This window comes from Equus przewalskii, chromosome 28, assembly GCF_037783145.1.
Source record: "Equus przewalskii isolate Varuska chromosome 28, EquPr2, whole genome shotgun sequence".
In the NCBI taxonomy this organism is placed as follows: Eukaryota; Metazoa; Chordata; class Mammalia; order Perissodactyla; family Equidae; genus Equus; species Equus przewalskii.
In genome coordinates, this window is record NC_091858.1 from 6,903,532 (window position 1) to 6,930,021 (window position 26,490).

Genomic DNA, 26,490 nt, shown 5'->3' on the forward strand with positions numbered 1-26,490 from the left:
GAAATCAGGAATCCAGATGTTTGGTAATAAATCAGTGGGTCCCAAAAATGTCTAAAAAGAGGGAAAATCCAACACTTGCTGTATACTGGCGTGTTCTCTCTCTTTTTCTCTCTTCCCCAGCCTAATGGCCGAGTGAGAGAAGAATCCAGTTTAAAAGTTGCATCTCCTCTTTCTGAGCGGAGGAATGGGCATGTCTGCAGGAGCCGCAGCTCAGGCTGGCCCTGGGCAGGGTGCGCCCCAGGCTCTGCACAGCCCGGCCTGCTCCTTCCTCTGGGGGAGGTGTTCCTAGGACCTTGCTTACTTTCCCCCAAGGGAAATGTCCTCCCTTGCCCCTGTTGTGTCCTGTCTCTCTGTGACTGGCGAGAGAAGGCAGATCAGACGGCTCTCCCTTCTGGTTTCGCTGGAGGTGTCCTGTTCTCATGACCCCCAGGGCCATCAGTGGTCCCACTGCAAGAGCCCCTTGGGGCACACGGTGCTTGGCCCTGCCGGCCCCTGCTCCTCTGCAGGAGTGGGCCACTGGACACTGCCTTGTTGTGGGCTGGACAATGAACACTTAAAACCTTCAGCTCAACCTTTGTGAAAAAGCCTCTTGGCCCCTAAGTGTTTGCCGCCTGCTAAGGAGGCGTCTCTACCCAGCAGAGAAGCACTTAAAGCTGCAGCCTAGGATGTTTGGTTTGGAAAAGCTATGAGGCTTCTGGAACAGCCCTCCTATTTTGAGATGGGGACTCAGTGATGTGGATGCCCCCAGCCCGGCCTCTCGCGGTCTCTCTGCTGTGCTCGTATGTGTGTGACACACGCTGATTCACTGTTCAAATAGCAACTTGTTTCATCAACCCCCAAACCCTACAAGGTAGGTGCTGTTATCCTTGTTTTACAGGCGGGGAATCTGAAGCTCAGAGAGGTCACGAGCTCCAGGGAGGCTGAGCCAGGAACGGAGCCAGGCAGGCAGGTTCCAGAGGCCCGGCTCCCAGCCACTGTGCTGGGCCGCTCTCCAAGAAGGGCTGAAGGCCGGCGCGGGGTCCCTGGGTCCTGGGGAGGCTCTGTGAGCCCACGGGTGTGCCTGCAGGTGTGTATGTGTGTGTGTACGCATGTGTGTGAGGGAGAAGCTTTGTCCACTTGCTGCGGAGGCCCTCAGCGCTCGGGGAGCACGAGGAGGCAGTGAGGTCTGGTCACGCGGGTGAAAGTGGACAGGCTGTAGCACTAAGCCAGAGCTGAGTTTGAGTTCTGGCTCTGCCACTTCTTAGCTGTGTGACTGTAGGCACGCCGCCGGACTTTGAGTCCTGGTTTCCTTATTGGTCAATGGAGAGGGAATCTGCCTCGTGGTGGTATTAGAGGATTACTATATTCATCCAGGTCGATGGTGATGGGCAACGCTTAGCACACAGCAGGCCCTGAAATAAATATTCTTTGTCTTCGCCTTTTCAGTGATTCCGGGCAAGCTGAGAGGTGGAGGGAGCTTCCTCCATTTTCCAGAATCTTTTCTCTCCCCAGGCACCCTGTTCTGTCACTTACCCTCCAAAAATGTCAGTGTTATTTGCACCAAAGTATTACAGGCTTCACGTATTATCTCTCCTATCAATTTTTACATTGAATAAAGGAATCGAGGAAGAGGGCAGTGCTAATCACAAAGCACGGGACCTTAAAGAGGGGGAGAGACTTCCTGGCTCCCCGAGGCCCCATGGCCCCATGTTAAGGCCGATTCTGGAAAAGCTTCTCCCTTCCCCGTCTTTGGACGTGGACTTACATGCTCTACTCAGAGCCCACACTCTCTACTTTGTCCCCAGGCGCCATCCACTTGGCTCGGGACCACGCCCTGCCTGGCTGAGCTGCCCAGGGAGCTGTCAACACGGGCGTGCGTGCTGGTATGCCGGCCTGGGGGCTTCGGGCAGGAAAGGTGCGGGAAGCAGGCAAGAATGAGCCAGGCTGGTTTGCATCCCCTGCCAGCATGGAAACCGCCCGTAAATCATGGTGTGCAGCTGAGGGTGCCCAGAACAGGGGTGAGAAGGGAATGTGGGGCCGGGCTGTCACATGGAAGGGAGCAGGCTCCGTCTCAGGTCTCAGGCCAGTGGGTGGGAGCTCCAGGCAGGCTGCTTTTAGCTCAGGGCAAAACCAAAACAAACCAAAACAAAAAAACAAGTTGAAGTTGTTTAACACTGGGAGAGTCTGCTGTAAGGTAGTGAACTCCCCGTCCTGACAGGTATTCCAGAGGCTGATGCTCACCCTCGGGTGCCGTGGGTGTAAGGACTCTTGTATGGGGAGGGAGGTGCCTCCTTCCAACCTTGAGATTCTCCAAGCCTGGGACTGGATTCCTGGTCTGTGATTTTAAAATTTGAAGGTATAAGCATTGACTTTTGTTTAATAACATGTATGTTGCACTAACCATGTGCCAACCTCTGTTCTCATTGCTTACAAACATTAACTTCTTTAATTCTCACAATACCCCTATGAGGTAGGGACTCATATTTCCGTTTTTAGCTGGGGAAACTGAGGCATAGATGGGGGACTTGCCCAAGAGCTCCCAGCTAGTCAGTCTGACTCCCAAGTCTGCTCTCCCAGCTGCTCTGCTGCTGTGGTCCTCTCTGGGGGGTCTTCAGGAGGCTGGGCTGCAGTATCTTAGTTAGGGCCTGAGTGAGGAGCATCTGGCACCGTTCGAGAGCAGGCACGCAAAGTACCCGGGATGAGCAGACCCTGAGAAGAGGCCCTTTCTGCAGGCATAGCTTATAACCTGAAGGATGTCGTGACAGGCAGGGTGGTCACCCACAAAGCAGAGCGAGGGGCCGGCCTCTCCTGAAAGGCAGGAGGCTCCCAGTGATGGAGAATCTGGAAGCTTGAAAGTCTAGGTAGGCAGGTGACCGCAGGGATTTCTGTTATTCATCACGGAACTCCAGGACCTGAGGAATAGGGAGGGGACTCTGCCAACTCCAGGGGACGCGGAATTCCACTAAGAAGGGGACTCAGGCCTGGGGACAAGGTGAAGACTGTGGCATCAGAAGCGGCAAGTGATGTCAGAAGCATTCAGGAAGAAGCTGGGAGCAGCTGCCCAGGAGAGGAGGACAAGCTTCAGAAGTCAGAGGCTGAGGTGTGATCCCCAGATTTGCTGCTTTTGCTCTTGTGTGACCAGGACAGCTTGGTTAACCTCTCTGACCTTTGGTTTCCTTATCTTAAAAGGTGGGTAATGATAATGATCTGGCATGCTGGTTAGAGAGGGGATCGAATAAAAATAAATTGCTTACCTATTGCAAATAAGAGCTGCTCACCAAATGTCCTTGCATGTCTTTTAGTCCCTCTTGCCTGGGTAGAGACTGATTCTACAGACAGGGGTGGGACTGAGCCGAAAGGTGAGTGTGTTGGGGAGGGGCTGGAGCAGGTGAGAGGCAGGAGGGCAGGAGGGGAGGGCTGGGAAGGCCAAACCTTTGAACAAACCTCCTGCCCCCACATTGGACTCATCAGGTTCATCAGTGGCTCTCCAGGACCCCTGGGTGCTAACCCTGCATCAGATCATGGGGGCGGGCTACAGAGGGGAGACACTTCCTAGGGTTTTAAGTTAATGCACTGAAAATCATCACTGGGCCAGGGAGCAGGCTGGCTCCCCATGGCGCTGGAAGGTCCACGAAGCTTACCCTCGGAGTTCCCTTCCCTGCCCAATCCCTTCTAGCATGTTCTCTCCTGTCTTCTCTGGAGTGCCCACAGGCACCCTCCATCTCCTCATCTGCAAAATGGCAGACGTAGATAAGAGGATGACTAAGGCTAATTATATACCTTTCCTGGTCTTAAAGATCAGAGGTTTTATTTTTCTGTTAATCTGGAAACTTAAAAGAACCACTTCCCAGTTAGAGGTCTGTGTTTAAGGCAGCGAGACGGACAGGATGGATCACAAATTGAGAGTCACGATAGAGCAGAAACTTGAGATCTATAGTGCTCTAGAACTGAAGACGGTGCCCCACGAACGGGGGTAATAGTTATAACGTCCCCATTTTGTAAATGAGGCTACTGAGGGCCAGAGGAGTTAGGGCACTAGTTTGAGGTCACACAGCTGGTTGATGGTAAAGTCAGGCTCCTAACCAGGCTTTTCCAGTCCCAGCTCCGATTCAAAGTAACTGTGTAAAGGCACTGCCCAGGTCTGGGCCTCCGTCTCTCCATCTGTAAGAAAGGTCGATCGTTCCTCTGGCAGTAAAGTGTTATGATCTTGTTATTTCTCTGTCCCTGGGAGTGCTGGCTGGTAAATAACTGTCTTGGGCTCCAGAGAGTTTGGAAACCACCCCACTGCCCCCTCTCATTGTTAACCACTGCTGGCAAAGGCTTGAAAATAGGCCCCAGAGGGCGGCCTCGCCAATGGTTCTGGGCTCTCCTTTCACTGTGCAGAGTGTGGGGACGTTTTCAGAATCACAGCACTTGACTGTAGAGGTCATCCTGTGTCCAGAAAGGCCTTGCTTGGTGGGTGTTTAGCCCAAGCCCTCGCCTTCAGGAGGATGGGCCAGACGACCTGATAAAGGTCCTAATCAAACTGCCTTGGCACGTCAACCTCCTTCTTATTCAGCCTCGTGGAAACAGGAGCGTCTCCAGCAGTCCCTGGGTAACAGCCTACGGTGTTTCACAGCCCTCCCAGCCAGGAAGCTGTTCTTAATGTTTAACCTTAATCCCTCCCGCTGTAATTTAAGGCCCTTTCCTCTTGTTGAGTGCAAATGGAGAGCAGCTGCTCACGCTCATCGTCTGACATCAGCTATTTCTCAAGATGACCCTGTGAGACAGGCCAGGGTCATTAGACCCAATTTGGTGCTCAGCAAATATGCATTTACTCCTGCGTGCACGGCCTGCAGGCTGGCTTGTGGGGCAGGAGGAAGAGCTGCAAGTTTCTCAGGGTGTCTCCTGACGTCTGTGTGACGCTGTGGAGCCCAGAGCGCAGAGACCTTGCCTGTGTGCCTTGCACTGTGACAGCCGAGGCCACTGTCCCAAGGGGAGTAGGTTACGGAGGCAGCTGTGACTTTGCACTTGAGGCGACCTATCTGGGGAGGTGTTCAGATGAAACTGTTTGGCTCCCCCTTTGCTCCGATGAGGCTCTGTTCAATTGCACGGCTGGAGATGTTCTCCCAGGACCTATGGATTCCCTGTGCTCCCGAGGGGTCAAGCTGAGGGCAAGAGGAAGAGCCACGAGTGTTCTGTGACCCTGTGGAGGTTGTCCTGGCCTTACGTCCTTTCTGAAAGGAGGCGGGGATGAAACATAATCCAGCAATTTACCAGCCCCGTCATTGCTAAGAACAACAGTATCAACAACAAGCACTGGGACAAGAAAACCCACAGGGCCTGCTGGGTGAAACGTGCCCTTCTCAGCTCAAATCTTATCAGGTTCTTTCCCTCTGGTCTAGCTCTGTTTAGAGAAACATGGGTAATGTGTTTGGGAGAACAGGTGAGCAAGTGTGAGAGAATTTCAGAGGCCCAGGCCAACGTCTCCACCCCTTCCAGGATTAACCTCAGCAGGCCCTCTGCATCGGTGAGCTGTGCTGCCTGTGGTTTTGGGCCCCGAATCCTGTACCCTCTCCCCGAAGGGCTAGGACTGACCCCACCCAGGGATCCAGCTTGATGAGAGGACTTTGAAGGCCGACCTGTCCCTGGGCACGCCCTCTCTGGCTCTCTTTTTCCAGGAGGCTGCATTCCCATCCTTAAACCTCCTTCTCCGGGGCTTAGGGGCGAGCTGTTCCTGATGTTTATCAGAGGCCTGGATCAAAGCTGTCCAGGTCGTAAATCTCTGTGGCTGTCAGGCCCCAGGGCAGCTGAAGAGGGTTGACAGCCCTTTGGGCCTCAAAGGAAAAAATTCGCTCTTCTCCACCCACTCCTGTCTCTGCCAAGAAGCTGTCCTCTCGGGAGCCACTGCCGCCGTTCCATTCCTCCGAGCTGCTTCTGGAGGCCGAGACACGCTTGTTTGTGTTGGGGAGAGAAAGCAGAGCCTGTGAGAGGGGAGGCGAGTGTGAGGGGTGCAGGAGCGGCCCCTCTGTGTGTGTGTGTGTGTGTGTGTTGCGTGTGTGTGTGTGTTGTGTGTGTGTGTGCTGTGTGCCTTTACTTGCGTGGTTGTAAAATGCTTCATGGACGCCTTCATAGGTGGATGGATGGGGGTGGGTGAGACAGAAACTCAGTTATGAGCACCCTCAAGAACCCTTGAACCCACCCGCCTCATTTTACAGAAGAAGAAACTGAGGCTCCAAGGATGAAGGGCTTGCTCACAGTCCCGCAACTCGGGCTCCTTAAGAAGGCCAGACCACGAAGCCATTCTCCCAACGCCCAACCAAGAGCAGAGTTTCAGGGCCTCTGGAACCATCCTCAGGATTCGAAACATCCAGAAAGGGCCCCTCAGCTTGAGGCAGCCCCTCCTCACCCTTTTCTAGCATTTGTGGAGCCAAAGCCTGCAGGTTTTTGGGTTTTCGTAGACACCCCCGGGAATGTGTGACTGACACGCATAGGAAATTCAAGGCTGGTGGGGAAAATGAAAGGAAGCCGGAGGACTCAGAAGCAGCTGGACGGAGGAGCTGGTGTGCTGGGGAGGGCGTCCCTCCCTGGACAGACTTCCTTCCCCTGGGGACGCTGGGCTGCAGGAATTCTCATACTGAGGCGTAGGAGGCCGTGACGTTCCTCTCTTTGCCTCTAGACACACAGAGGCTTTGGGGCTGACTTTTCAGTTCTCGGGAAGGGGTCAAAGCACTCTCTGGGCAAAGTCTCACCCCTGTCTTGGCTTTTCAGGGCTTCCCTGAGAGGTGGAAGTGCTGGCGAAATAACTTCACTTAACCCTTTCATCTCCTCATAAGGAACTGAGGCCCAGGGAAGGGAAGGGACTGATGGCAGAAGGGAGAGTCGTGGGCGGAGAGACCTGGGGTCTAGTGTGGGTTCCCCGGAACTCAGCCTGGGCGGGTTCACAGCACAAACGCACACAGCATTGCTGTTGATAAACTGCAGATGTGCTTATATAAACCACGTAAACATATATGGCCACGATTTTGGAAAAATGCCCACAGATAAAAGTAGCTTTAAACCTTTAACGTTTTGTAGGGGATTTAAGGCTGCTTTTATCTGTGGGATATTTTTCCAAAATTGTGGCCTCTTATGTTTAAGTCTAGTCCTTAACTCCTAGCAGCTCAGCAGGCTCTCAGATGGCTGGGGCTGACGGCTCAGCATCTGCATGTGTGAAGAGGAGGCGGAGAAGAAAAGGGGATGAAGATGTGGGATTTGGAGTCACAGCCTTGGGCTCCAGGCCAGGCTGGGCTTTGCTAGCTGTTGACCTTGGCAAATAACCTCCCAGTTTTGTCATTTGTACTTACCTCATAGGTGGTTGTACGGACAAGACAGCATCAGTCCTCAGAGCTGGGGACATACATGTACTCAATAAACGTCACTTTTGGAGACACCTTGGGATCTTGGTCTCAGTCACATTGAAAAGGACCTCATCCTTGGAGGAACCAGGAAGACCGTCCTCCCTTGGATAGGATGTGGGCATGCTGGGTCTGCTGAAAACTAGGGACACATCACCCGTGAGGTGACACGGGGCATGAGAGGGCTTGGCTCAATTAATTCAGGAGATTTATCCTGGATATTGCCAGTGTTTTGGATGGCTTTAGGGCCTTTGGTCCATCTGGGGTGGGGGCTCATCCTTGTGTTGAGCTTTAGGGCTCTGTTATGGGCTGGATTGTGTCTCCTCAAAATTCACATGCTGAAGTCCTAACCCCCAGCACCTCAGAATGTGACTGTATTTGGAGATAGGGTCTTTAAAGAAGCAATTAATTTTAAATGAGATAATTAGGGTGGGCCCTAATCTGATGCGACTAGTGTTCTTGTAAGAAGAGGAAATTTGGACACAGACGCACACAGGGAAGACCATGTGATGACAGAGGGAGAGGACGGCCCATCTACAAGCCAAGGAGTGGGGCCTCAGAAGAACCAACTGCTGATCCCTTCACCCTGGACTTCTGCCTCCAGAAGTGTGCGAAACACGTTCCAGTCGTTCAAGCCACTCTGTCTGCGGTCCCTGGTCATGGCGGCCAGGGCTGGCTAACACAGGTTCCTCTCAGTCTTCCTCCTGAGACCGGGAGGAGCAGCCATGGCTGTGCTTCTGCAGCTCCCAGGTTCCTGGTCTGGCCGACGGGAAGGAGCCACAGACCAGCGCTTCTCAGACTTCTGTGTTTGGAAATCTCTTCTAGCGGGGCCTGTGAAAGATGCAGAGTCCATGACCATACCCCCCACAAAGAGTCTCACCTAGTTATGTCTGGGGAGGCTCTCTGGGCGCTTCCTAGGTGACCCTGAAGACAAGGTCCACTCCTTGAGGGGTACTGCCTTGACGTTCGTGGGGGGTGAGTGCTGAGGGAAGCTGGCAGGTGCCACTCCTGTCATGGAGGAGGAGGCTAGCTTCTCGGTGGGGCTGGAAGCTCCTGGATCTGCCTGGACGCGTGGCCTCTCCCTGCACTCCCCTGCGCCTGCATCTTGGGGCTCCTGGCAGCCCAGCGGCCTTTCAAATTTGTGGCAGAGGGAGTAGAGACAGGCCTGGCCGCCCGGCCATGCCGGGTGAGCAAGCTTCATGGGCTTGTCGTTGGGATGGGCGTGCAGAAGTATGAGCCCCCCAGGGGCTTGCTCCTGTCGGCCTCCAGCATGACAGACGCATAAAGGTACCTTTTAAATGTGGGAAATTATAGGTGCTGCTACTTCAAAGGCCTTAGCAGCCAGAGCTCCTCTTTGATAGATGACAGTATTATTAATGGTGATTTATTGCTGGGGCCATTTTGACAACAGAAATAACCAGTTTCCCCACCTTTCTGGCCCCTTCCCCCAGACCTGGATGGGTTTCGTTTTTTTTGGCCGTGGGGCTTATCTCCTTGGACAAGGAGGCTGGGGATTCTGTTTGAGGCACACAGTGAGGTATCCGGCTTATTAACTTGTCATCACGTGTCATAAAGTTTCGTGAAATGCTGGCAGATTGTAATCCTAAACAGGGCAATTATCCTATTATTAAAGCGGCTTTCTTTCTTTTTCTCTCTTTCTTTTTCTCTCTCTCTCCCCCGCCCCCTCTCCTGGTTGGGTTTGTTCTTACCTCTGTCCTGCTTGCTCTGTTAGTCATAAGCAGGAGTTCCCTGCTTTGCAATTTTCTCAGAGTGAACCTGGCCGTGGCGAAGCAGAGCTCACTGGAAAGTCGGCTGTGGGAAGGCCAACCACCTTGCTGCTGGCTGCGGCCACCTCACCACTAGCGGGTCACCGAGTTACCCAGACAAGGAGCTGTCCCAGCCCAGGCCGCTGCAGGCAGGCAGCAGCAAAAACCAGGAGCTGGCTCCCAGGTCACTGTGGCAGTGAGGTTGGAAAGAGCAGACAGAGCTGCTGGGGGTCCTCGGGCAGTGCCTTTGCGACTTGCTTGGGTTTCTCTCCCTCTGAATTTTACCAGCTCCCTTTTGGACCTGGAACCAGAGGTGGAAAATGAAAACAGGAGGCAGGAGCGAGGTCATGGGGGCACAGAGGCGAGGGATCAGTTGATTGAAGATTGAGTCCTGGCTGCTGCTTATTTGCTGCTGTTCCTCAGCGGAGACCCGGTTTCTAAACCTACAAAATGGGGCGATGATTCCTGCCCTGTCTGCCTCACACAGGTGTAGAGAGGATCAAATTAGATAACGGGTATGAAAGAGGATGGTTAGCGGTAAATCGCTCTACAAATCTGAGGGATTATTGTAATTTCCTGTGTGCCGGTGCAGTTTTGTTTCGTGCCTAATGAGCCCCAGCTCCTGTTAGGGATATGGGGACTCAGTCTTCCGTTCTCTTTATGTTCCTCAAGGTTGTGATCGCCTTGGTTTCTAAATCTACTTGGGAGGCATTATTTGACTCCTGGTCTGAACAATGGGCATTTTCAGGCACATTCATGACAAATGGTTGTTACAAGTACAATGCGAGCTTAAGAAGACAGAACTGAATAGGCTGGAGGCCAAACCGAAATAATTGAGTTTGCCAGATCTTGAAAGCAACTTAGAGGTTATCTAATTTAATTATCCCATTTTATAGATTTGTAAACTGAGGCTCAAAGAGGTGGAACAACATTCCTAAAGTCACCAGGTAAACCACAGGCAGAGCTGGGGCTAGGATTCTTCCTCACTCCCAGTCCAGTGGTCTCCACTGGGAGAAGCACCTTAATAGCTTCTACTCTGTCATTCCCTCTCTTCCTCTGCCTTCACCCCTCTCTTCAGGTATCGTCATCAATTAGCTCTCAGGAAAGGATCTGCTAGCAGTCATTTACACCCTAGTCTAAATTTAAGTCAATATTTAGTTCTTTCAGATGTATTTGATTTGTAGCCTCATCCCTGGTTGCACAGAGCTGGGCTTTGTTCCCTGTCAGCAGACTCTCTAGCACTGATGAGAAGACAGGCAATGCATTTTTGTGCAGGGAGTCATGATTCTCACCCTCTGAAATCATGCTGGGTGCCTACTCTGCAGGGCAGCAAGGGCTGGGCCCTGCTTCCCGAATTCCTCTGCTCTGGACCAAGAACCACATGCCCACAGTCCAGAGTGTGTTTGTCAGACCTGTCAGGGAGCAGGACTGGGTAGATGGATGGAGTCAGACAGGTTTAAAAATGGAAGACCAGCAGACAGATTTAAAAAAGGAAAGTAGCCAGACAGAGGGAAAGTGGTCCCTAAACACAACACCTGCTCCTTCTGTTTGTTCTCTGATTTTTTCCCCATAGTTGGAAAACACTAGAAGGCAAACTAGCTTTAAGAACTGTCAGTTCCAAGAGCCTGGCGCGGGGGGAGCTTCTGAGCCCCCACTGAGTACAGGCCCCGTGCTGTGTGCAGGGCGCCGAGGGAGAGAGACACCATTCAATCCTGTGGAGCTCAAGCCTCGAGTCAGGGCCACGGGCCGGGGAGGGGAGGGACTCTTCCTGGAGCAGATACGCTGGCCCCCCTGCCTTTGCCCACGAAGTGAACCAGAGCGCTCTTTCAGGTCACCTGGGAACTTTGTAGGACGCGATGAGATTCAATGCTGACAAAATTACTGACGGGACTTTGCTGGTTGGGCAAAGGGGCAGAGAGGTTTGAGAGATGGTTTCAGAGGGAGACAGAGAGTGAGAGCAAGACTGAGAGAAAGGAGAGACAATGTGGGACCCAAAGTGGGCCAGAACCCCTCTGATTTTAGGCTTGGAGATTGCGATGAGGCAAGGCAGCCACGTGCCAATGTCCTGCTGGCCTTAGAGAAGTGGTCCAACCTAGTATAAGTTACTAACTAATTATGGGGTCTTGGATAGTTCACTTCCTCTCACTGTGCCTCGTCTGAAAAATAGGGGTCTAATGCCCTGCTGACCTCCTGGGCTTGTTGTGAAAAAGTAGCTACTGAGACAATAGCTAGCAGGCATCTTGCAAAAGTTGTGGAGATGGGCACAGGTTAGTTCCCACAATGACGACGCTTATTCTGGCATCTGGAACACTCAGAGAACTGGCCCCTTCTCTGAGGAAGCTCTGGGGGCAAATGCTCCTGACTCCCGGCTGCCTGGAAGGACCAGATTCCTGGTTTACAGGGCAGGGTGGACCCCTTCTTCCAAGGAGCAAGAGGGTGAAGGAGAATCCTCTGCTTTTGAGGGGTCTTCTGAGAGCCACACTCCCTCCCCTCCATCTGAGGAGGGCGCCCAGTCCCAGTTCTGTGTGGAAGCACCTTGCCAGGCCCTAGGGCCAGCCCCATGTAGCTGGGCCTCCGAGATGTCAAACCTGAAAGGCCGCTTGCCGGCTCTGTTGGCTCCGGTTCTGACAGGAACGGCAACCAGAGCCTGGAGATAAGGGAGACAGGCAGGTTGAGTTCCTTTCTTCGTTGAGTCGATAATTGCCGTGCAATAGCAGCTCTGTAATTGCTAAATAAGACCTCTTGCCCCACCGTGAAAGATTTATGGCTGAAACACCTTATCTGAACAGAGGATACTACGTGTGAGTGTACATGGGTGTGTGTCGATGGGGAGGGAGAAAACGCAGTTCCCCAAAAATTTCCAAAGGCGCTCAGTCAATTCCTACCCCTCCTCCCTTCCCTGAAGTGTTATCCAGAAGCTCTTTCTAGACTTGCCAGAACGTATCTATCTATGGATCTTCTCCAGAAGCTAGCACCACGTAGACACTTCATGAAATATTTGCCTGTGATGATGATAATGATGATGAACACTGTGGCCCGGACAAGTTTAATTTAATTCAATTCAGCAAATATTTAACAAGTGCCCATTCTTGCCCAGGGCTGGGGAAAACATTATTATTTGTTGGGGCGGGAAGGGAAAAGCATTGAGAATAGAAAGGAAGATGACATAGGCCCTTTTCTCTAGAACATTTGAGGGGCCAGGACATGTACAAACTGGCTGGGCGGGAGGGGGATGGGGGCAGGAGGAGTTGGGACAGTAACGAGGCGTGGTCCAGAGTGTAGCTTCAGGAGCCAGACCTTGGCTTGATCCTTGATCTGCCACTGACTATCTGGAGGATTCTGGGTTAGTTTCTTGTCTTTTGGGCTCCTCATTTGCTCATCTCTAAAATGGAGACGATGGTGTTCCCCAGCTCCCAAGCTGGATGTGAAGGTTAAATGATTTGGTGTCTCAGGTTGCTGAGCTCTGTGCTGGGTCGATGGCTCAGTGGACAACATTGCCAACATGGTGATAAAGATGGAGACCTGGGAGCCACTGATGGAGCCGGGCTGGAGATGACCAAGAGCCGGATGGCTGTCACCAACTCCGGGCTCCATGGATGCCGGCTATACTGTTCTTTTGCAACTAAGAAAAATTTGACATTAGTTTATTTTAATAGGTCATATGCATCCAAGTGGTTTAAAAGTTAAAAGGTGTACAGAAATATGCACAGAAAAGAAAATTTGCTGCCTTCCCTGTCCCTGAAGTCTTCTGTCCCCCTTCTCAGAGGCAGCCGTTGTCGTCACTTTCTGGGGTGTCAGCAGATAATGGTAATGATGATGAGAAAAAGAGCAAATACTCTTTTAGACTTACTGTGTGCCCAGCATTGTTCTAAGTGCTTATGTTAATTCATTTAATTCATATACATATGGATTAATTCATATTCATGTTCATATATTTATATTCATATTCATAACATATTAATTCATTTAATCCTCATGACAGTGGCTTACCAGGTAGGTCCCACTACTATCACTACTTCTCAGAACATATAATTAAACATTTTCACTCTATTTTTTCCATTGGAAACATTTATTTACATCTTCCCAATCCCAGTGAATAGGAAAGCCCTAAATGACAACACTCCTTAGGGAAGAGTATGGGCCATGGTCATTTGGGAGACTTCACAAAGGAAGGATGGGGAGAATACAGGTTGTGGTATGGAGCATCTACAGAGAACTCCACAAAGAGTCTGGTGTCTCTTACTCCATCTCCCCCACAGCACAGCCGGGGGGCGGGTAGGGATGACTGTCTCCATTTTTACAGGTGAGAATAGCAGGACTCAGAGGAGCTAAGTGACTTGCCCTAAATCTCACAACAAGTCCCAAGCTGGCATGTAACCCTCTCAGGTCTCCTGACCCTTAGCCCACACTTTTGCTGCTGCAAAATGGCGTGCTGGAGGGCATGCATAAGTAAATGTGGGGGAGTGAGAGAGAGCGAGGAGATGGTGTAGAGACTGGACTGCTGAGCAGGAGCTCATGGGCAGGGATGGGGAGCGAGAGATGGAGACGGTGTGGGTGGGCCCCATGGGGCTTCTCTTTGGCTTTGGCCTTTGGGCACAAGAAGGTCAAAGTAAAGATGCCATGCTCTAGCCTCTTGTCCTTGGGGGTCCCCAACATCAAAGCCCAATAGGGACCCAAGAGGAAGTGGGAGTGGAACTTCTATATACTCTTCTCAGATGGGCCCTGAAAGATTTGGGGCTTCCTTTGGGGGACAGAGGAGTCCTCCTTTGTTTGAAGAGGCCGCAGAGGAGGGGGCGCACTGGGGTTAGGAGTGGACAGCAGCCTAGTTTGATCTGGTGAGCCAACTGCACAGACAAATGGGATGGCCCAAGATACATGCATAGTGATTCCACAGCAAAGTCTTCCTTTCTGTAGAAATTTATTAAAACTTGCTATATGTCCCTCTGTTCTTTGAAAAAACAATTTACCCAGCCTTGGAGATACAAGCCTTGGAGTGAGCAATTCAGATTATACAATTAAGCATATCTTATCAAAAAGCGCCATAATGAGGAATGCACAGGTGCTATGCATGCCCTTTGGCAGAGCCACCAAATCTAGTCTAGAAGGCCAACAAAGGCTGCTCCAAGGAAGCCACGTTTAAGCTGGGACCTGCAGAGGGAACGATAGTGTACTGGTCAGGGGAAGAAGACTTCTAAACAGAGGGAGGCCTGGGGTGAGAAGGATCTCATTTCAGAAACTGAAGGAAGATTATCATGGCTGGAGCTAAGATGCAAGGGAGAGGGGCACAGTGCCTGGTAAGCACAGAGTAGGTGCTCAGTAATTATCTGTTGAATGGATTAATGAGATGCAGCTGGAGAGGTAGGTGGCAACTTGTCTAGGGCCTTGAAGGTCATGTTAAGGTTTTCAGATTTTGTCTGAAGGGCCATAGGGAAGTCAGTCTCTCCTCCTATAGGATTTGCTCTATTGATGTGTGCTTGGTGATTCCAATGTAGCTATGGGGTTCGAACATTTGGGTTCTCTGACTTGGGGTTTGGCCAGGCATGTATGATATAAGGATCTTGGGTAAAGCCAAGATATCCAAGTCAAGCACGTTGGGTAAGCCAGTTAAGCATGTTGGCAAGAGAGATTGAAGTGATGGGGCATGGAACCTGGGCAGGAGAGAGAAGAAAGTGAAGACGGAAGGGGGCTAATGGGAGAAAGTGGTGTATATGTGTTTATGGACTGAAGATCTTGGTGGGGCAAAGATCCAGGGGCTTTGGGAAGGACAGATGAGAAAGCAGTAAGGCTGACGGGCTGTAACTTGATGACTTCAGGGATGTTGACTTGGAAAAGAGTGGATAAAGAGGAGTGGGAGGACAGCTCAGTGCAATGAAGTCAAGGAACCGAGGGGCCAGTTTGGAAAGGGGTCATCCAAGCAGAGATCGAAGTCACCCTGGATGATGGCAGCACTTTGGGTAGAGAGAGGCTGGAATTGGGGCTAAGACTTCAATACGTTGGAGGGTAGGATGTGGATGACTGCAGGATAGTGATTGACAAGGACAATGAAGGGAAGGTGATACAGGTGTCTGTCACGGTGGGAGCAACAGAGATGCCTGAGATCCATGTCTAAGGGAACCCCATCTAGTCAGGGGCAACCCATCTGCTTCATCTGGTGCCACCTGGATAGTCATCCAGGTACCAGGGGGACAACTGGTTTGTAGGTTAAATAGCCCTGCCACATTCTTCATGGCAACAATAGCTACCACTCAGTGAAGGCCTGCTCCGTGCCGGATGCTTTAAATGTTTGTCTGCAGTCCGTGGAACGAACGGTCTTGCAGCGTAAATGAAGGGCAGGGGTTGGGGAGTCACACTGAGCTGCGTTTGAATTCTACACACTGCCTCTTACTGGCTGTGTGACCTTGGGCAGGTTTCTTCACCTCTCAGGTGAATTTCCTCGTCTGTAAAATGGGAGAAGCATACTCTCATTGGAGTCGTGGTGAGGACTAAATGAGCTAATCTACATGAAGGACTGGACACGGATATGTGCAAATAGACACAAGTTGTTGTTGCCATTATTATGTAACTGAGGAAATTGATGTTCAGAGAGGTTAAGTGATTTGCCCAAGGCCACACATCTAAGAAGTGGCAGCTCTGATTCAAACCTAATCAGTCTGACACTGCAGACTCTCACAACGGAATCCCACTGCTTTTCACACAATCCCGAGGGAAACTGAAGACAGAGGAGGTCACTGACTTGTCCTCGGTCACCTGCTAATAAGCAGTGGTGTTGGAGCCTGCGTCGCTGAGTGAGGTTTACGCCACTGACTTTTCTGTTGCGTCCTAACTCGCTTCTAACAGAATGAGGTGGGGTGTGGACCCTGGGATGGTTCCACAGGGCCTGTGGAACAGGGAGAGGGGACTCAGTTATTCAGACTCATGAGTTTCGGCTTCCAAACCTAGAGTACAGGGATGGCAGCACCTGGGACAGTGCTGCTTAGCGTGGTGGGAAGGGCACCTCGGGCTCTGAGGCCGTGTGCTCTGACCGTGCAGGCAGCAGCGGTGGCTGAGCCTCCTCTCCTCACTGGCCCCCTGGGCACCACCTCCTCCTCCAGCCTCTTCGTCCCCGGCTGTGAGGTTGTGTTGAGGGCTCAGCTTGGTCTGGGGACAGAAGCTCTGTCTCACGGGGCGAGTTGTGAGCTGCCCTTTCTCCCCATACCCCGTGGCACCTGGGAGGCTTCTGCAGCAGCCTGAGAGGTGCTCAGAGGCTCATCTGGGGGAGCAATCAGCTGGCGAACGCAGAGACGAGATGGGCTGTCTCACTTCACTCTGGGGACTTGTTGGGCCATGGCAGCTGCGAGGCAGCCCTGGGAAGAGGCTGGTGCCCTGATGCCGGCCCCGCCTCCCCCTGCTGCAGCCATGTGCGCTGGGTGATGGAGCTTTGTCAGAATGGAGACCAGAGCCTTCATCCCTGGAGGTGGTGGAGCAAAGAGAAGTTCTGGCTGGGTCCTCAGGGTTGGGAACATGTCACTTCCTGTTCCCCTTGTGGCTGTCCCGCTGCCTCCAGAAGAGGCTGGCTCCAGATCCTCGGAAGCTGACAGGCCCCTCAGCCATGCCGGTGCACGTGGATAGTTTTCCATTTCCTGTTTACATATGCCTTTTCTGGCATGAACTGTTGGTTTCTCTGTGCTTTCTCTCTTCTGTTATTTAACCCGGGCACGGGAGCCGGGGACTGAGGATGCCATGGGAACGGAAGGGAGCGCATGGAGCGGAGAAGCTGAATCTGTTTGAGCACCAGCTATGTGCCAGTGCTGGAAAAAATTTTATGAGTTCCAGAGACATTGTAAGGAGGAATCATTGTCTTAGAATCTGAAGACATTTGATCTGGAAGGGAAGTTAGAAACCACGTGGTCTATTCTCCTTCTCTTGCTGATAAGGAAGTGACTCATCTATAGTTCCAGACTGTTCTAATTCTTTTCTTCCTAGAAAAGCAATTGTCCTATAATCATCCTTTTTTATCAGCAAAAATGTTTTACAATACACCTGCCTCACTCGCCAGTGGAGGGACTGTCTCCGTGGACTCAGGGGCCATCAGAGGCCCCGGTCCAGCCTCTTCCTTTCACACCAGCCTGGGGCGGACCTGCCCTCTTCAGCACCCAACTTCCCAGCTCCCTCATGTTGCATCTGCTGCCCAAATCCTAGGACTTGTCCCTTCGGGTTTTCTCCCCTGTTGCCTCTTGGCCTCTCATCTTCCTCAGGACTCAGGGAGCTACCAGCATAAGTGTCATCCAGTCTCTGCTGAAGCGCCAGCAGGAGAGGGGCGGGAAACCCTTGCAGGTAAGGGGACTTTACCTGGTTCTATGGGATGGAGTGCATCTCCCAAAGTTCATATGTTGAAGTTCCGAGCCTTGGTACCTCAGAATGTGACTGTATGTGGAGATGGGGTCTTTAAAGAGGTCACTAAAATGAGGTCATTGCGGGGGGCCCTAACCCAGTATGACTGGTGTCCTCACGAGAGGAGGAGATTGGACACAGATGCACAGAGGGACGACCATGTGGGGACTCAGGGAGAAGACGGCCGTCTGCAAGCCAAGGAGAGAGGCCTCTGAAGAAACCGACCCTGCCCACACCTTGACCTTGGACCCCGCCTCCAGAAGGGTGAGACAATGCCTTCCTTTTGTGTAGCCCACCCAGGCCGGGGTGTGTTGCTCTGGCAGCCCTGGGGACTGACATAGCTGGGCTCTTCTCCAGCCACCTGGCTAGGGGTGGTTCCAGTGGCGAGTTCTAAGGCCAGCGAGGGGCGGGAAGCTCCCAGGCAGGCCCCAGGGGAGAAGTTTTTGGGTAACAGGAGGGCTCGTGTGGCTCCTCAAATCCCTGCCACAAGAGCCTGGGCCGTCGAAAGTGTCAACGGGAACTGGTGTGAGGGAAGCAAATTGGTGCCAGGGAGCCTGGGCTCTATGGACACGCGGTCCTTCCTGTTGTGGGATCTTGTGCAAGTTCCTCCCCTTCTCTGGGTCTCAGTTCCCTCGTCCGTGGAACGGAGAGAAGAATGCCTGCCCGACTCAGCTCGCAGGCTGCGGTGTGTGTGAAATAAGACGTGTAGTGTTTTGGCCATGTTAGTGATGAAGGAGATAGCTCTTTCTCTCTCACCTGCGGATGTGGGCGCCCATCCCTGGTCTCACTCTGCCATTGAGAGAGACCAAGGCATTCCTGGACAGAGGCCGCGTGGCCTTGTGGGATCCGGGCCTCGTGCAGAGAGCCCTGTAGAGCCGCGACACCTCCGCACGTGCGTGTCTTCTCCGTGAGGAGATGGATGGTGAATCGGGTGGACAGTAAAGCGTTTGTGCATCGGTGTCCACTTCCCCGAGTCTTAATTTTTCTAAATTAGAAGTGCAATGATGTGTCTCATGGAAAAATTAGAAAATACAGACAGAATAAAAGAATTTAAAAAGTGTATTATTTCTACCATTGTCAGCACCAAATGTATATATCCTTTCAGCCTGTTTTCTTTGCGTGTAGGTGTGTGTCTTTTCACAAAAAATGAAATCCTGTTGTACATAATGTTTTATAACCTATTTTAAAAATTAACAATGTATCCCAAACATCTTCCCATGTTGACCCCAATCCACCATCACCATCTTCCAGTTAGGCCTGCCCCACAGGCAGGTCTAGAGCCTGCAAATGTGCGGGGAGGGCAAGGCCACCTGGGAAGAGGCTTCTCTTCTCCGCCAGGGTCCTCGGGTGGGTGGTCTCCTGAGTCTCTATGGAGGCAAGTGGGGTTTGGAGAACATTGACCTTGGGGTCAGACAGGCCAGGAGTCTAAGTGCAGCTCTGCCATTTACAAGCTGTAACCGGAAAAGGAAAGGGCCCTGGGCGACCCACCTCCCATTTCCGGCCTCCGTGGAGGATTAATGGCACCGTGTAAGTAAAAGAGCTTTGTAAACTGGCAGCGATTATTAATACGAGCCCGTGGATGAACAAAGGACATTTGTTGCTTTTTCAGGAGAAAATCCAATGTCTTGAGGGTCATAAAACACCATGGAGGAATGAGTCTGGCCTGTAGGAAGAAGAGAGCTGGAGAAAGAAAAATCATATTTTAGTTTTGAGAAACGATTTGGACTTTGAGAACAGACTTCTTGGTAAATGAAGAGGTGGGGAAGCTGGATTTAGAAGGAGAGAAGAAAAAGATTAATTTTTAGGAACCTAAAATAAGGTTCCTAATAAACAGTAACAGTTGTGACGATGATGGTGATGATGATGGTAGCTAACACACAGAGCTTACGTGCCAGACGCTGTGCTAGACGCACAGTCAGATCAGACGCTTTACTTCCAAGTAGTAACTCAGTGACTCCTCTGAACATCCCTCTGAGGTCAATGCAATCATCATTCCCATTTTGTAGATGAGGACACCGAGGCACAGAAAGATTAAGTAACTTGCCCTGGTCACACAGTGGTAAGTGGAGGAGCAAGGATCTGAGCCCAGGGCCACGTGTTTCCTTAGACAGCACACACCTGGGACCAGGTAGGTCGGGTCGCAGGGGAGAGCGCTCCAGACAGATGGCATTTGAAGGCGCCCATGTTGTCTCTTTGTCGCTGTCTATTTGGTGACAGTTCGCAGTGACTGAGTAGCTTCACTTCCACTGAAGGAGGCGAGCCAGAGAGCGTTTTGGCCTGTGCTGACTTGGGAAGTGGAGAGATCAGGAAGTAAGGGAGGAGGCGCCCCTGTTCGTTATTTCTCCAGAGCCCTAGGGAGGTGACAAGTGGGAGAGAGCTGCCCGCGAGGCTGCTGAGCCGGGACGTTCTTGCCCATCGGCCTCCACCAGGAGGAAGTGAGGTCAGTAAGACGGTCCTCAGTGGTTTAAGAGGGCTTCTGGGGCCGAAAGTTGGGTCCTACTGCGGGCGGGCCTTGGGTTGGTGTCTCTTGGCTCACCTGGGAGCCGGCTTCTCCATCCTCCTCATCCGTCCTCTCCTGGCCCTGCACCTTCCCTCCCAGGCACAGCTCGGTGTGGGCAGCCATAGTAGGACGGAGAGGGTCATCTCTCTGTGGGGGTGGGGGGACCCCTGGGGTTACCCTGAGGCCCTGGAGAAGTTTGGAGGAAAGTCTGGGTTCCTTCCCTTGCAGGATCAATGTCGGGGGGCAAGTGGGACAGCCACTGTCAGGGGATTCCTGTCGCTGTTTGGACCCACGCTGGAGAGGCTGACAAGTAAGGACTGGTTCCTGCTGACGGCAGTCAGGCAGGGCCACTCAGAGTGTGCATGTCTGTCAGAATCACCTGGGCGTGCTGGGCAAAGACCGGGTCCTGAGATGCGCCCCCCCACCTCTGAGAACGCTACGTGGAGGTGCTGGTCTCCCGCAATCGGCTGATGGTTGGTGGATAACCGGGCCCAGGAGGCCGCACTGTGGGGAAGCAGCCTGTCAGAAGGTGCTGGAAGGCAGAGGGAGGCCTTAGCGTCGTGAAGCCAGCGAGTGGCTGAGTGGTTGTGGGGAATGGATTTGCTGATTTAGTCAACACTGTGCTGTGTGCTGTGCTGGGTGCCAGGGACCGAGGTCACCAGCACACAGTCAGTGCCTGTGTGCCGAGGGCTCAAGGTGCGATGCAGCAGACGGCGGGGAAACAGATCAACGATTGTCCCACACGCTGAGTGCGAGAGGCCCAGGGAGGGTGCCGGGGACACGTGGAGGAAGTTGGACGGGCTCTGAATGGGAGAATCCTCACAGACAGCTCTGCCCCTTCCTAATGCCGATCCCTTTTCAGGGAACTGTTCCTTCCCTGTATGTTTTACAACCTAATTTTTAAACCAACAGTGTATCACAAACATCTTTCCATGTTGACCCAAATTCATCTCCATCACTACTTTTTTTTTTTTTTCTTTGGTGAGGAAGATAGGCCCTGAGCTAACATCTGTGCCAGTCTTCCTCTATTTTGCATGTGGGACACTGCCACAGTGTGGCTTGATGAGTGGTGTAGGTCTGCGCCAGGGATCTGAACCTGTGAACTGGGGCTGCAGAAGCAGAGTGTGCACACTTCACCACCACGCCATGAAGCTAGCCTTACCATCACTATTTTTTAGGACTTTGTTCAGGGGCAGTTCTAGAGACCCTGAAATGTGTGAGAAGGGGGAGGGTGCCTGGGAAGTGGCTTCTACTCTCTGCACACATGCACACACACAGCACACACACTTATAAAACTTAGGTACTTTATGGCTCAATGTATATCGTTTACAGAAATTTAATTTGGAAATTTTCAAACATACACAAAATTAGAGAGAAAAGCCTAGTGAACCCCCACATACTTGTCTTCCAGCATCTGCAATTCTCAACATTTGCCAATTTTGCTTCTTCCGTCTCCCCAGTGTATCATAAAAACCAGTCACGAATCCCTGCATTTCATCAGCGCTTCAGAATGCATCATCTCACTCCATCCCACAGCAATCCTGTCGAATTGCTCAGAGCGGTTATTATTATCTCCATTTCATAAAGAGAAAACCAAGGCTCAGAGAGGTTAAGGAAGTTTTCCAAGGTCGCACAGCTAGTGAGTGGCAGAGCCAGACAACCCAGGCCTTTTCATGCCTAATCAGGTTCTTTCGCACTGGACCATTCCAACTGTATTTTGGGACGCAGGCAGGGCTTGGTAGGGACGAGGGGGCACAGCTCTGCTAGGGGGTCCCTGAGACTCTCAGCCTACCAGGTTGCCCACTCTGAGGCCTTCCTTTTAACCCCTTTGCTTGTCTCGCCCTGCTGCCCTGCTGGTTGGAGGGGCTGGGGCAGGGGAAGGCAAATTAAGTTTTCCCAGGTTTTTTCATCGGTGGCTTCCTTGGATCATGGCTGCAGGATGTTTATAAAACTCAGAATCAATTCGAGGCGCAGAGATTTTCAATCAGGGAGGCAGATTGCACGGATAGGGTCACAAGGCCTGTCGCCAGCGAGGATCACCGCATCTGATGTATTAATCTGAGCTGTCAGAACCAATATGCGTAACCGAGGCGTGGAGGAACGGGCCTTTATCTGAAAAAGTGTGGGAAAAGAGAAAAAGGGGGAGAAATACCACCCCATGAGAGACGCACGTTTTGCAGATTCCTGTAGAACCAGCCTGTGGCCAGCGTGCCCTCTGCTTTGGGGGAGATGGAAGCCCAGGAGGACTGGAGCCTTCTCAGTGGGGATGCTGAGTGCGTTGCAGCGACCAGGGGCCCCTCGCCCTGTATGTAAACGTCACCCAGCTTCAGGCTTTACTCTAACACCCGCTCTCTGTCCCTTTCCCCCTCCCACACTATGGAGTTCCAAAACTCCCTTGCCCGCAAAGGAGGCTGATCTGAGCCGTGGCAGGAAGTACGTTTGTTATTGAGAGCCCTTTTGTATTTAGCGTGTGAAGGTCTGTGGCTGGACTCACCAGGAATCCTGCCCCTTCCAAGGGTCCCACACAGCCCGCTTCGCATCCAGCACCCTTTCCAGCTCTTTCCTGCCCTCCCCCTCCCAGTGCTCCTGGTTGTCCCTCTCCATCCTGGCACTCTGCACCCCCAGGTCCATTCAGCCTGCTTTGGACAATCCTGTCATCCCTTCTAGACCCCAAGCTTCCCTTGCTGAGATCTGGATGTGGATGTTCTTAAATGGACCCCCGTGAACACGGTGTGTCAGGTCGGGGTGGGTCCTGGGCAGGCAGGGTGCACACTCATTCCCATGGACTCCACCTTGTCGGGTTCCACATGTAAAGCAGGGTGGACCCAGAAAAGCCCAGTGGTATCCGTGTTTCTCTTACCAAATGATCATGAAAATATGGGAACCCCCGTGACATGGTGGCCAACATCGTGGCTCCATGCCTGGAAGGGCTGGTGACTGGGCTAGTGAGCTGTGTCACGTAAAGGAAGGGTTACTCCCCATTCAGTGGAAATAAAATTGATGCTTGCGAAAGGAGGCACAGTGCTAGGGTTTGTGGAGGTAGAGCGATGCTGAGAGGCAGACAGTATCCTTCTATTGACACAAGAGCACATGGAGACCCAGAAGTCTCGGTAACTTGCAGGTTGCTTACGTCCATGGTAAGAGGCAGGAGTGGGATTCGGACATCTGTCTGTGCGATTCCAAAGCTCACAGCTGCCCCGGGGAGTCTCGGTATTGCCTGCCCCTTCAGGGTAGATGATAGGGTTTTTTTCTGGGCAGCGGTGCGGGCAGCCCTCCCTTTGGGACATATAAGTTGACCCTATAATCTGCTTGTTTGAGGACACACTCTCTGCCCCATCCTAAAACCAGTGTAGGACCTGGTTTTAAACATTCAAGTTTTTTTCTTCTCAAAACATTTTGTGCTGTGAGAAGGATATGGAAAATAGCTCCTGAAAAACTCCTGCTTGAGTTGTGTGGAAGAACCCTGGGTGCTCTTGCAATGAGGGAGACTGAAGTTTTGAAGAGACAGTAAGTGGGGGGCAGCAGCTGTCGACCCCCAGCCTGTTCCAGTCCCTTCTCTGCGTGCAGGGTCTGTCTGTCTGTCTGTCTGGGGGAAGCTGAATAAAGATTTAGCCACTGCTTCTCTCTCTTCTCACCTGACCAGCTCCTGGGGTCTATTGTAAAGAATGCCTTTTTAGTCAGTTTCTCTCTCTAGGCAGAAAAGGATGGGTGACATTTACAAGAGCTGCACTCTCCTGAGGATCAGTATTTCCCTCAACCTGCAATGTACAAGTCAAAACAAATAATAGAGAGAGAGAGGGAGGAAGGGAGAAGTGGGAGGGAGGGAGGGAGGGAGAGGAAAGTATGTTCGCAAGAATATTCTTTGGAGTGATAGCTAAAGGATATGAAGTTTCTTCTTGAGATGATGAAAGTGTTCTAAAATTGACTGTGTGATGGTTGCACATATCTGTGAATCTACTAAAAAGCTGAATTTTATACTTGAAATGGGTGAAATGTATGGTGTGTGAATTATATCTCAATACAGCTGTTAAATGCGAGGGCGCGCGGGGGAAGCCTACTCTTCATACCAGGGCCTGTCCTCGGACTTGAACTTGGAAGGGCATGAGTGTTCAATCTCTACCGGTGTTGGTCCCAGGAGTGGGGGTCCCAAGAAGGCAGTGAAGAGGCCTGAAAAGAGGCTCCATCTCTAAATGCAGCTACATCCCAAGTCCAGGGGCCTACGGTTGCGTTAGATATTAGTGGCAGCCTGGTTCATGGGCTGTTACTGCAGGAAGGGATGTTAGAGTCACGAGGTCCAATCCTCGCTTCTCGGATGCAGAAACTACGGCCCCGGGAGGGGACTGACTTGTCCGCAGAACACAGCTAGTTAGAGTCAGATCTGGGACCACGGCCCGTCTGCTGATGCTCATTCTAATGTCCTTCCCTTTTCCTTCCACAAAGAAGGACTGAAATACATGCTGGGGATCTACGCATAAACAGTCCGTCCTTCTGGAGAGTACAGTGTGGTGGGGGCTGGGTGGGGGCGGTGGTTAACAGGCTGTTCCATCACAGCTTGAGGCGTTTCGATAGGGGGAACAGAGGAGGCTGTGGGCAGGCCTGAGGAGGGACAATACACCTGGAAGGGAGTGTGTGTGTGTGTGTGTGTGGTGGCAGAGGTCAAGTGTGGCTCCCAGAAGGAAGTCACTTCCCATCTGAGATCTGCCTGATGACTAGAAACCAGCTGCAGATGGGGCTAGGAGGGGGAGGGGGAGAGGGCCCCCAGCAGAGCCCAAAGGAGAGGGGTCCGCTGGAACATTTGCGGCATTGAGGAGAGTTCAGTATGATTACGGAAGACTCTATTTGGGGAGTGAGCAGAGAAGGTGGAGGAATGAGACTGAAGAGATCTCTGCTGGGTTCTGCAGGACCTTCTAAAACTCCCTAAGGTGTTTGGGCTTTATCTCGAGGTTAACAGGCAGCCACTGACGAGTTTTCTGCAAGTTACTGTGGCATCCAAATTGTGCCAAGGGAGCTCTGCTCTGCTCCAATGCCCTCAAAGTTCTTGGGTGAGCTTCATAACAGCTCTGTCGCTTTTTTTTTTTGGTGAGGAAAATTGGCCCTGAGCTAACATCTGTGCCAGTCTTACTCTATTTTGTATATAGGATGCCACCAGAACATGGCTTGATGAGTGGTGCATACATCCACCCCCAGGATCTGAACCTGTGAACCCCGGGCCACTGAAGCGGAATGTGTGAACTTAACCACTACGGCACCCGGCCAGCCTCCATAACGGCTCTCTTTTGTTGAGTGTGTATACTGCATGCCTGGTTCTGGGTCGAACTGAGGAACTCATTTAATCTCCACAACAAAGCAATAAAATATTTACCATGATTATTCACATTTTACAGATGTTGATAGCTGACACTTATTTAGCGCTATGTGGCAGGCATGTTCTCAGGACTTTACATATCTCGACAAACGTGCTCCTCATGGAAATCCTGTCTGGTAGGTACTATTAGCTATTATTACCTCTATGTTATAAACTGGGAGACTGAGGCACAAGAAAGATAGATTGCTTGTCCGAAGTCACGCTCGCCAGCCACAGACCCAGGCTTCACCCTCAGTCAGCCCCTCCAGAGTGGCTCTTAGCCACTGCACCGGCTGGCTCAGGTGGCAGTACTGCAGGTCATCCGTGTCGCCTGCTCCATTTCTCTGAGCTCCATAATAGAAGAAAACCAAAAGAAAGGTGTAAAATTTAGAGAAAAACGAAAAATTTTCCCCTTATTGTTAACTTCCTTTCCCTCCTCCAACTAAACCAAGAAACGAACAACCCTCCTAGACGCAAGCCGGGAACCTCCTGGTCCAGGAAAGAGGGCGGGGCAGCAAGCAGGAAGCTGGAAGTCACACAGGAAGGGTAGAGCTCACGTCTGTGGGAGGATGGTGTGTGCAGAATTCTAAAATGGTCCCCATGGCATTCATGCCCTGGTGTTACTGTTGTGACTATGTTACAGCACTTGGCAAAAGAGCTCTTGCAGATGTAATTAAGGTTACTAATCAGATGACCTTAAAATTGGGAGATTATCCACACGGGCCTCACTCAGTTATGTCAGCCCTTTACAAGCCAAGAATTTCCTCCAGCTGGTGGCAGAAAAGGACACAAAGCGATCGAAGGATGAGAGGGATCTGATGTGGGGAGTACTCCATTGCTGAGATAGAGGCGGCCTTGGGAACAACCTGAGAGTTCAAGGCCTCTCAGAGTGGAGAGCAGTCCCTGGCCAATGACCAAGAGAGAAACAGAGGCTTTAGTCCTACATCTAGACATCTAAGTTCTGCCAACAACAGGAATGAGTTTGGAAGATGATGCCCAACTCCAGATGAGAACGCAGCTAGCTGACACCTCGATTTCAGACCTCTGAGACCCAGAGCAGAGGACGCAGCCACACCCTCCCGGATGTCTGACGCACAGCACTGTGAGATAAGAAATGGGTGTTGCTGTAAAGTGCTAAGTTGGCCGTAACTTGTT

General features: G+C 51.8%; 3 long non-coding RNA genes across 4 annotated transcripts in view; 2 read left to right on the top strand and 1 right to left on the bottom strand.

Moving 5' to 3' along the window:
- The first annotated feature begins 553 nt into the window (after positions 1–553).
- The window catches only part of LOC103553117 (uncharacterized), a 52,896-nt gene continuing 26,959 nt past the window's right edge, over positions 554–26,490 (top strand). Inside the window, exon 1 of the long non-coding RNA XR_011534116.1 lies at positions 554–850. This is a non-coding gene — a long non-coding RNA (uncharacterized lncRNA). The remainder of the gene's footprint in view (positions 851–26,490) is intronic.
- LOC139080013 (uncharacterized) lies at positions 1,754–9,216 on the bottom strand. Its single transcript, XR_011534118.1, has 3 exons — positions 9,065–9,216; positions 7,305–8,186; positions 1,754–5,942 (listed from the first exon to the last, which is right to left on the bottom strand). It is a non-coding gene; the product is annotated as an uncharacterized lncRNA (long non-coding RNA).
- Positions 2,041–25,372, top strand: LOC103553115 (uncharacterized). Of its 2 annotated transcripts, none has more exons than XR_011534114.1 (6): positions 2,041–2,335; positions 17,356–17,434; positions 17,593–17,755; positions 19,839–19,931; positions 20,220–20,301; positions 25,130–25,372. It is a non-coding gene; the product is annotated as an uncharacterized lncRNA (long non-coding RNA). The 2 variants fall into 2 exon arrangements; XR_011534115.1 differs by lacking the exon at positions 2,041–2,335 and adding an exon at positions 2,345–3,168.